Source organism: Sebastes fasciatus, chromosome 2 (genome assembly GCF_043250625.1).
Source record: "Sebastes fasciatus isolate fSebFas1 chromosome 2, fSebFas1.pri, whole genome shotgun sequence".
Classification (NCBI taxonomy): domain Eukaryota; kingdom Metazoa; phylum Chordata; class Actinopteri; order Perciformes; family Sebastidae; genus Sebastes; species Sebastes fasciatus.
In genome coordinates this window covers 37,199,599-37,208,795 of record NC_133796.1, presented here as the reverse complement: position 1 = coordinate 37,208,795, position 9,197 = coordinate 37,199,599, and the positions used below count along the sequence as shown (strand labels likewise).

The 9,197-nt window shown below is 41.1% G+C and overlaps 1 long non-coding RNA gene across 1 annotated transcript in view; it reads right to left on the bottom strand.

Moving 5' to 3' along the window:
* Positions 1 to 538: 538 nt before the first annotated feature.
* The window catches only part of LOC141762141 (uncharacterized), a 175,007-nt gene continuing 166,348 nt past the window's right edge, over positions 539 to 9,197 (bottom strand). The window contains exons 2-3 of the long non-coding RNA XR_012592734.1: positions 2,369 to 2,644; positions 539 to 961 (exon numbers count right to left, since the gene is read on the bottom strand). This is a non-coding gene — a long non-coding RNA (uncharacterized LOC141762141). The remainder of the gene's footprint in view (positions 962 to 2,368; positions 2,645 to 9,197) is intronic.

The following is a 9,197-nucleotide window of genomic DNA, read 5'->3' as shown; positions in this document are numbered from 1 at the left end:
GAACCGGAGCCAGTCGCCCGCATCTTCCAATGCTGGTCCACTGCCCTGTACTGACCACTCCACTGCGGTTCACCGGGTCTCTCCGTTTGCCCATCCGTTTCCTTGTGATGATGGACAACGTACAGATCTGGGTAAATATGTTGCTATAACTTACAGAACTCAAACAGAGGAAGGTTATGACTTATTGTTTACGCACCGTTTGTTTTGGTCAGTAACGTTGCGCATACGGCTCCTGGGTGGATGGCTTGCCTCCAGTGGCTCTTTGTCACCAAAAAACTTGCCAAAAAAGCCAAAACTTACAGTCATATATATCATGAACCTGACTCACACCACAGACCTGGCTGTGCTCACCACCTGAATCCAATTAGTCCTCCAATTAGACTACCATGGCAACCCACAGCGCCACTCCTTGGTTACCAATGAAATGGTTCCAACAGTATGTCATAAGGAGTCATTAAAAATGAATAGATAAATATAAATAAATAACTAAAAATAATCAGAACCAGCTTTATAAGCCAAGTAGGCCTATGTGCAGACATTCAAGGAATATGACTTCATATTTTTGTTGCTCTCAAAGTAGGATACTTATTCAGAAATAAAAAGCTTAAAAGCCATGGACAATAAAGCTAAACAAAAGTAAACATAAAAATGTTTTCTCTTATGTAAATACAAGTAGGTGAAATGAGATAAATGCATATAAACAATAAAACAATGAACAACAACATACAATGTCTAAGTCAGACTGATTCTAAATTATAAAAAATAATACAGTAGAGCAATGATGCAGAGTGAAAATGTGCTGGAATAAATACTGTATTGAATGATGTAACAGGTCAGCAGTCCATCCATCTTGTTGGCCAGAGAGGGGACATTCACCAGATGTATTGATGGGAGCACAGTTTGAAATCCTAGCTGTCACAGTTTAACGAGTTCTCCTGATCGTTTCTTCCGTCTGAGTCTCCTGCTAATCCCAAAATGTCATAAAAAGACATAGTATAGTATGTAATAAAAAGTCATACTATAGTACTGTGTGTCATAAAAAGTAATATAAAAGTCATAAAAAGTCATAGTTTAGTAGGTCATAAAAAGTCATAAAAAGTCATACTATAGTATGTCAAAAAAAGTCATAGTATAATGTTTCATAAAAAGTCATACTATAGTAGGCCTACTGTATGTCATAAAAAGTTATATGAAAGTCATTAAAAAGTCATAGTATAGTGTTTCATAAAAAGACATAAAAGTCATGGTATAGTATGTCATAAAAAGTCATTTTAGTATGTCATAAAAAGTCATATCAAAACTTCACCTTGAACTCTGGAAAATTATGACACTATGGAGACCTTTGACATTTTATAGACTACGCAATTAATCAATTCATCAGAACAATCATAGACGGATTAACAAGTAATGAAAACAAATTGTTTGATTTGCCAATAACCTTTCTTTTTCTATTTCTGTCCATCCATTATCTATCACAACCAGAAAACTGAAGCACCCACACAGACATGGGAGAGAATATACAAGCTGAACATGGACAGGCACCAGACAGCCAGCGGGTACGGACCTGGAGTCTTCTTGCTATGAGGCACCACCCATGGATCTACTGTACACTATAGACTAAATCTATTTGCATATGTCCTAGCTGCATTATATTTATTAACCTAGTGTATTGTTTGAGCCTCGGGAATCCTCATCCTGACTAATTTAGCCTCCTGGGCATGAGCGTCACTCACCTCCCCCTCATCACCTCCCCCAATTGGAGCTCAAGGTTCTGTCATGCAAACTACTTTTTGCCAAATCAAATTTGAATGGATTGGAGGGATGACAACCATTCCCAGTGAATGGATTTGCAAGGGACTTAGTTCCTTCTTGGCACACATCCCTGCTTCAAGAAGCAGCCACAAGACAGAGTGCCTATGCAGCTGCCGCCGCGCATCTCTGCTATCACAGTTGAAATATTTTGTATTCCTGCCGTGTATTTCATACATAACATGATTGGATACATCCAGTGGAGATCTGGCAGACTTGCTTCTAATCTAGTTACCGCCACATCTGGATTAAATGAACTGTGAGCCAAGTAGATGGAAGATGATACATTGTTTTACACATATTTTATTATCAAAGCAGAACCCTGTTTATCTGACATCTGAGGAATGGAGGTTGTTTTCTCTGGGGGAAATGATTGGATGACTACATTATTACATTAGTCCTTACTCTGAACCTCAAAGGTAAAATGTATTCATAGAAAAGAGCTGCAGTGTGAGTGATTTAACAAGTGATTTCCTGTCTGCTCTTCTCCCTCCCTGTACACCAACAGCTGCACCTCCAGTGATCAGGCTGTCAAGCTCCTGACGTTCATGAACATCACCTTCACTGGACTCGTCTCCGGTGGGGATGAGTTCGCCTACAGGTGGGAGATTGACCATCTGGTGACCCGGTGCGGTCAGAAGAACTTTAGAGCTCAGCGCTCTAAAGACACTGGAGATGGTTGTGGATTTCCGAAAAAAACACAAGCCCACCCGTTCCCCATCAGGCTGTGTGACTCCCCAGTCGACGCTGTGGACTTTTGTGGTCATCAAAAAAAATTCCTGCAGAGGATGAACTTCCTGCAGCAGCCTCACCTCCTCCACCGGCAGCATGTGTTCTGAAGAAAACAAGACAGAGAGCCCACATCACTCCAATCTTTAAATCGGCTACTTGTCTGTTACAGAATCAATTTTAAAATTATTTTATTGTTTTTTTAAATGACTGAATGGCTTCGTCCTGTCTAATTTGTCTGACATGGTGAAGACATAATGTGCCTGCTATAGGTCCCTTAGATCCTCTATAACTCCAACCTCTTGATTGTTCCTGAGGTCAGAGCTAAAATGCACAGAGAGGCAGCCACTGTTAATTATAAATAAAAAGTGATTTTACCTGATATTTCATATTATTTTCCTTGTTTTTTTATTGTTTTATCATAAATTGTATGATGTGTATATGATTTCTTTTCTTCCCTCCTGTTTTTTTTTCTTCCTCTCTTCTCCTTGTTTCGAGTTTAAAGGATGTTGGTAATGAATGGTATGATGGTGGTGGCAGTGGTAACAATAAGGAGGACAGTGATAATATTAGAAAGACAAATAATTATCAATATTAATTATTTATTATTATTACACGGCTGTGTTGAATACTCGATTCTGATTCGTCAATCACGGCGTTCTAAGGTCTGTTATTTCTTTATAGCAGACCGTTGCTATGTATAACAGACCGTTGCTATGGGCGCAGTTCTGATGTCTGACTCTGGCGGACCGTTTTTGTGTCTAACTATTGATTTCTTCAGTAAGTAGCCATGTAACAAGCGGGATAATGTACAGATAGCAGGTCATTGTTGTAAAAGAAACCCCCTTCAGGGTGATGAGAGAACCCTCCGCTCCGCATCAGGGTGCGCCATCGCCCTGTCGGGGTTTCTTTCACAACAATGACTGGCTCGCTGTACATTGTCCCTTACATAAAATATGACAGCCAAGTCTTGATGTGTAGGCCCCTGTCTAGGGGCCGGCGGATGTTGGGTGCGCGGCGTTGGGGCAGGACAACTGGATTTTCTTACCCAGTGGTGAAAATGATTAAATAAAATGAAATAATAAGGACAGAGAATGGGCTGGTTGAGATATTAAACTAAAGGAAAAAGAAAATCTCCACCGACTAACATTGGACCAGCTCCCTCCTATGGTTCTGCGGGCGATCCCGGATGGGAGGTTTAGTGGTGGACCGATCCCCGCCGATGGGTCTGGGGTGGCCCAACGTGACAATTCCCACAAAAACGCCCACGTCCTTTTTTTCCTGTTTCCTTTTTACAATAATAATAAAATCATGGTGGACCCAGCTGTCCAGCCCCCCCGCTGCCGTCCCCGAGCCTGCCCTATGTCCCTATGTCACCCCGCCCTCCGGCATGCTGGCCAGGGGCCTCCCACAAGACAAAAAGGGAAAAAAACAACAAAACATCCACATCCTCAATTTAAAACTTTACTACTACTTATCATTCTCATTATTCATTATCCTCCCTACCTCGTCTCTTTCCCTCTTTTCTTTATCATTACTCAATAGCCTTCCTCGATGCAAACACACCTCACATAATCTTACATGTCACGTCACAACACTGGCTGAACTCCCAGTTCAATATAAACTGTTGCAGTGTACTGTACTTGTCTTAATGTCCTAATGTGTGTATGTTTTAACACTGTCCAACTGCCCTATGTCTTTTTGTAATCTTATATTGCACCAATAATGAAAATAAAATACAATTTAATTAAAAAATAGTCCCTGTAAAAAAACAAAATAAATTTTTTTTATGAAAATCTTATTTTATGTTAAGCACTTTGTGTTGTTTAATGCATGAATTTTGCTGTTTAAATAAAGTTTATTATCATAATTCCCCCTCCTGCACAAAACTGTAGGCTACAGCTCTATTATTCTATTTTTTCTATTCTGTACTTGACATTTGCAGTACTTTGCTTGTATTTGTGTTTCCTCCTAATATGATTATTGTAAGCACCAAACACCAACGCAACTTCCTCGTGATAACCTACATGGCTATAAACCTTATTCTGATTCAGAATCAACTCCTCATCTCAAACTGTTTATAGAAAGCGGACTGTGACAGTCAGAGCTTTTTGAGGAAGCCGGTACTGCCCAGCTGTGCACGGCTGGTATACTTTTAAGGTTTGAGCGAGCTGACAGCTTCACTACTGTTCTGCAGCACAACATGACAGCAATATGTTAGCCCAGCTTAGCTGTCACATGAAGGTCCCGAAAGCGTGTGGCTGTCCCACAGCTTTCGCCTTTTTTTTTTTTTTTTTTTGGTTGTCCTCGCTGCATCCTTTGGATTCTTGTTTAATGTAGCTGTTGGGGGTGCCCTACAAATGGTTGGCTGGGAACATGATGGTTTTTTGATGCTCTCTGCTGGTGCCTTGTTGTTGCTAATTGATGCTTGTGGAGTCGTATTAATAATACTGTGATTCAAAGGAAAATATACTGGAAAACTATGAAAACAAAACAAAAAAAAACAGAAGAAACAATATATAATTTATTATTACAAAGGCAAGAGAAAAGAGGTGTTTGTGAGCTCTTGCTATCACATTTGTTCATTTAATCCAACACTCATCATAACTAAGATGAAATTGAACTCGGCTGTGCCGTCGCCAGAGAGCTGTTGCCTCAGCAGAGTGGCATCATGAGCATAATTAGGCAGTCAAAAGTGAATCTTCACTCCTTTCAAAGGCGTCTATTATTAAACTTCTTTGTTTTCAGCATATCAGAGAATCATTTTATACTTGATATATATTAATTGCAATGTATGCCCATATTGAGGTTAAAGTAGGGGAGAACAGGGTTGGTTGTCACACTTTTTGCTTTCATTTGAATACCTCAAAAATTGTATCCTGAATAAGTTTCCTTTCAATGTGTAATGGAAGCCTCAAGTGTCAGGTAGGAATGGAGTGACCTTACTCTTCTTAAGCTTCTTCTGTTAAAAATTCATGGACCGTCAAATACGTCTTGTGCTCTTGTGACAGCTATCCCCATCGGGGGGTTGGTTGTTACACACTATAGGGCTATGGGGTTGGTTGTTACACACTATAGGGCTACGGGGTTGGTTGTTACACTATAGGGCTATGGGGTTGGTTGTTACACACTATAGGGCTACGGGGTTGGTTGTTACACTATAGGGCTATGGGGTTGGTTGTTACACTATAGGGCTATGGGGTTGGTTGTTACACTATAGGGCTATGGGGTTGGTTGTTACACTATAGGGCTAGGGGGTTGGTGGTTACACTATAGGGCTATGGGGTTGGTTGTTACACTATAGGGCTATGGGGTTGGTTGTTACACTATAGGGCTATGGGGTTGGTTGTTACACTATAGGGCTAGGGGGTTGGTGGTTACACTATAGGGCTATGGGGTTGGTTGTTACACTATAGGGCTATGGGGTTGGTTGTTACACACTATAGGGCTATGGGGTTGGTTGTTACACACTATAGGGCTATGGGGTTGGTTGTTACACACTATAGGGCTATGGGGTTGGTTGTTACACACTATAGGGCTACGGGGTTGGTTGTTACACTATAGGGCTATGGGGTTGGTTGTTACACACTATAGGGCTACGGGGTTGGTTGTTACACTATAGGGCTATGGGGTTGGTTGTTACACACTATAGGGCTACGGGGTTGGTTGTTACACTATAGGGCTATGGGGTTGGTTGTTACACTATAGGGCTATGGGGTTGGTTGTTACACTATAGGGCTAGGGGGTTGGTGGTTACACTATAGGGCTATGGGGTTGGTTGTTACACTATAGGGCTATGGGGTTGGTTGTTACACTATAGGGCTAGGGGGTTGGTGGTTACACTATAGGGCTATGGGGTTGGTTGTTACACTATAGGGCTATGGGGTTGGTTGTTACACACTATAGGGCTATGGGGTTGGTTGTTACACACTATAGGGCTATGGGGTTGGTTGTTACACACTATAGGGCTATGGGGTTGGTTGTTACACACTATAGGGCTATGGGGTTGGTTGTTACACACTATAGGGCTACGGGGTTGGTTGTTACACTATAGGGCTATGGGGTTGGTTGTTACACACTATAGGGCTACGGGGTTGGTTGTTACACTATAGGGCTATGGGGTTGGTTGTTACACTATAGGGCTATGGGGTTGGTTGTTACACTATAGGGCTAGGGGGTTGGTGGTTACACTATAGGGCTATGGGGTTGGTTGTTACACTATAGGGCTATGGGGTTGGTTGTTACACACTATAGGGCTATGGGGTTGGTTGTTACACACTATAGGGCTATGGGGTTGGTTGTTACACACTATAGGGCTATGGGGTTGGTTGTTACACTATAGGGCTATGGGGTTGGTTGTCCCTATGTTATTTTAATGGGAAAAAATAAAACATGGAGGCAATCTTAAAAATTTAAAATAAATTAATTTCAATTGAAATGCAACAATCTAACACATCGCCTGCATTGAGAGAACATAAACAGGAATAATCATTCCTATAGGCTCAATGTTTATCCTTATAATAATAATAATGATAATAACCAACTCAACCTTATGTCAGTCACTCACCATCAGTCACATGTGACAACCAACCCCAAGTAGAACGTGACAAGCATCCCCAACTGAGATATTTTTGCTAGCGACCACATGTTGCAGCCTAGCTAAGAAGAAAACTAAACTACCGGAGTGTCGCCAGTTCAAGTCCATGCATGGACCAAGTCACTGCTGTGCCCTTGACTGCTTCCCAGGCACTATATAGTAGCTTCCTAGTGCTCCTAATACTAGGATGGGTTAAATGCAGAGAATACATTTCACTGTGTGCTGTGCTGTGCTGTGTAGAAAAAAACTATGTGTGACAATAAAAACTGATTTACATTTTACATGTATTTTTTAATGGTAATAATTGTTTTATTATAAACCCATTGTGTAAAAAGCCAGAAGAGAAACACAAAATAGCTTGATATTCTCCCCTATTTATACAGAAGATCATCTGTTTTTTAGATCCGATAACACCTGAAGTGACTGCTGGGGAGATCAGTTCAGCCTCATTTCAGCCACAACACCTTATCTGCTCAGCTTTTGTTTTGCCATACGCCAGTAAGTGGGGACTGGAACAGAACATTACATCCCTACTATTTTGGTGGTGATGTTATGCATTTACAGAGAGATGGTACATAACAGTACACAGAGACAGCTCAGCATTCAACACAATCTCCCACATGAAACTGAGTGGCAAATTTAGCACTCTGGGATACCGCACTCTACAACTGGATATTGGACTTCCTCACAAACAGACCCCAGGCAGTTCCGATTGGTGGTCACACCTCCTCCACTCTTAGTGTTGAACACCGGAGCGCCCCCCCCCCAGGGCTGTGTGCTCAGCCCCCTCCTGATCACGCTGCACACCCACGACTGCAACCCCCGACATGAAGAGAACCCTGTTGTGAAGTTTACGGATGACACCACCATCGACGGCCGGATTACAAACAACGATGAGACTTTGTATAGAGAGGAAATCAACAATCGTGGTGCTCAAAGAACAACCTACTGCTCAATTTCAGCAAAACCAAGGAGCTGATTATTGATTTTAGAAAAGGAGGCAAAGACACACACAAACCTGTCTACATCAGTGGAGCGGAGGTGGAACAACTGAACAGTTTTAAGTTCCTGGGAATCAGCATCACAAACAAACTGACATGGTCATCACACATCCCCATCCTGATGAAAAAAAACTCCAAAATGGCTGTATTTTTTCAGAAAGCCTAGGATGGCAAAATTGCCAAGTTCTTTTTAACTTTTACAGGGTAATAGAAAGCACCATGACTTGAACTTAGGGCAATAATAACGCGTGAACGCAAATTTGTTTTAACACCACTCATTTCTTTAATGCATTAACACAACATGCAATTTTTAGGTTGTAGCAGGCTCAGTCTTAAAGGTCCCATATGATAAATAAGTGATACTTTCATGTTTTTTTTATCATAAAGCAGGCTTAGGTCCTATATAAATACTGTGAAAGTATCGAAACGCTCAATCCACAGGGAAATACACACAGACCGTATTCAGAAACTCTGCATTTGAAACAAGCTGTCAGGATTTCTGTCCATTTGTGATGTCACAAATATACAATATTTAGACCCTTTACACAGTTTTAAACGTAAACTTTCTAAATGTATCCCAGTTCATTCCTGTTTGCAGTGTATGTGAATGTCACCAGCTGACAGGAAGTAAACATGGTCCCAAGTTGTTGCCTTGCAACGCAATTCTGTTGCAATTCCGTTGCAATTCCATCAAAATGCACTAAAACGGAGTGTTTCAGACAGAGGGTAAATACAGGCATATTCACACTGATAGTATGAGGAAAATAAATGTTTTTTTGGACATTACAGCATGTAAACATGTTCGAGTAGAAACACAAAATACAAGTATGAACCTGAAAATGAGCATAATATGGGACCTTTAAAGCGAGCGTGACGATACTGGTATCATATGAAACTATAAAACCTAAGGAATCTATTGGTACCATGCATGTTAGCTTAGCTAGCTTTTAGCAAAGGAGGTTAAATAATGCTCCAAAGTTACGCTACATTTTGTCGAGAAAAAACTGGCATGGCCATTTTCAAAGGGGTCCCTTGACCTCTGACCTCAAGATATGTGAATG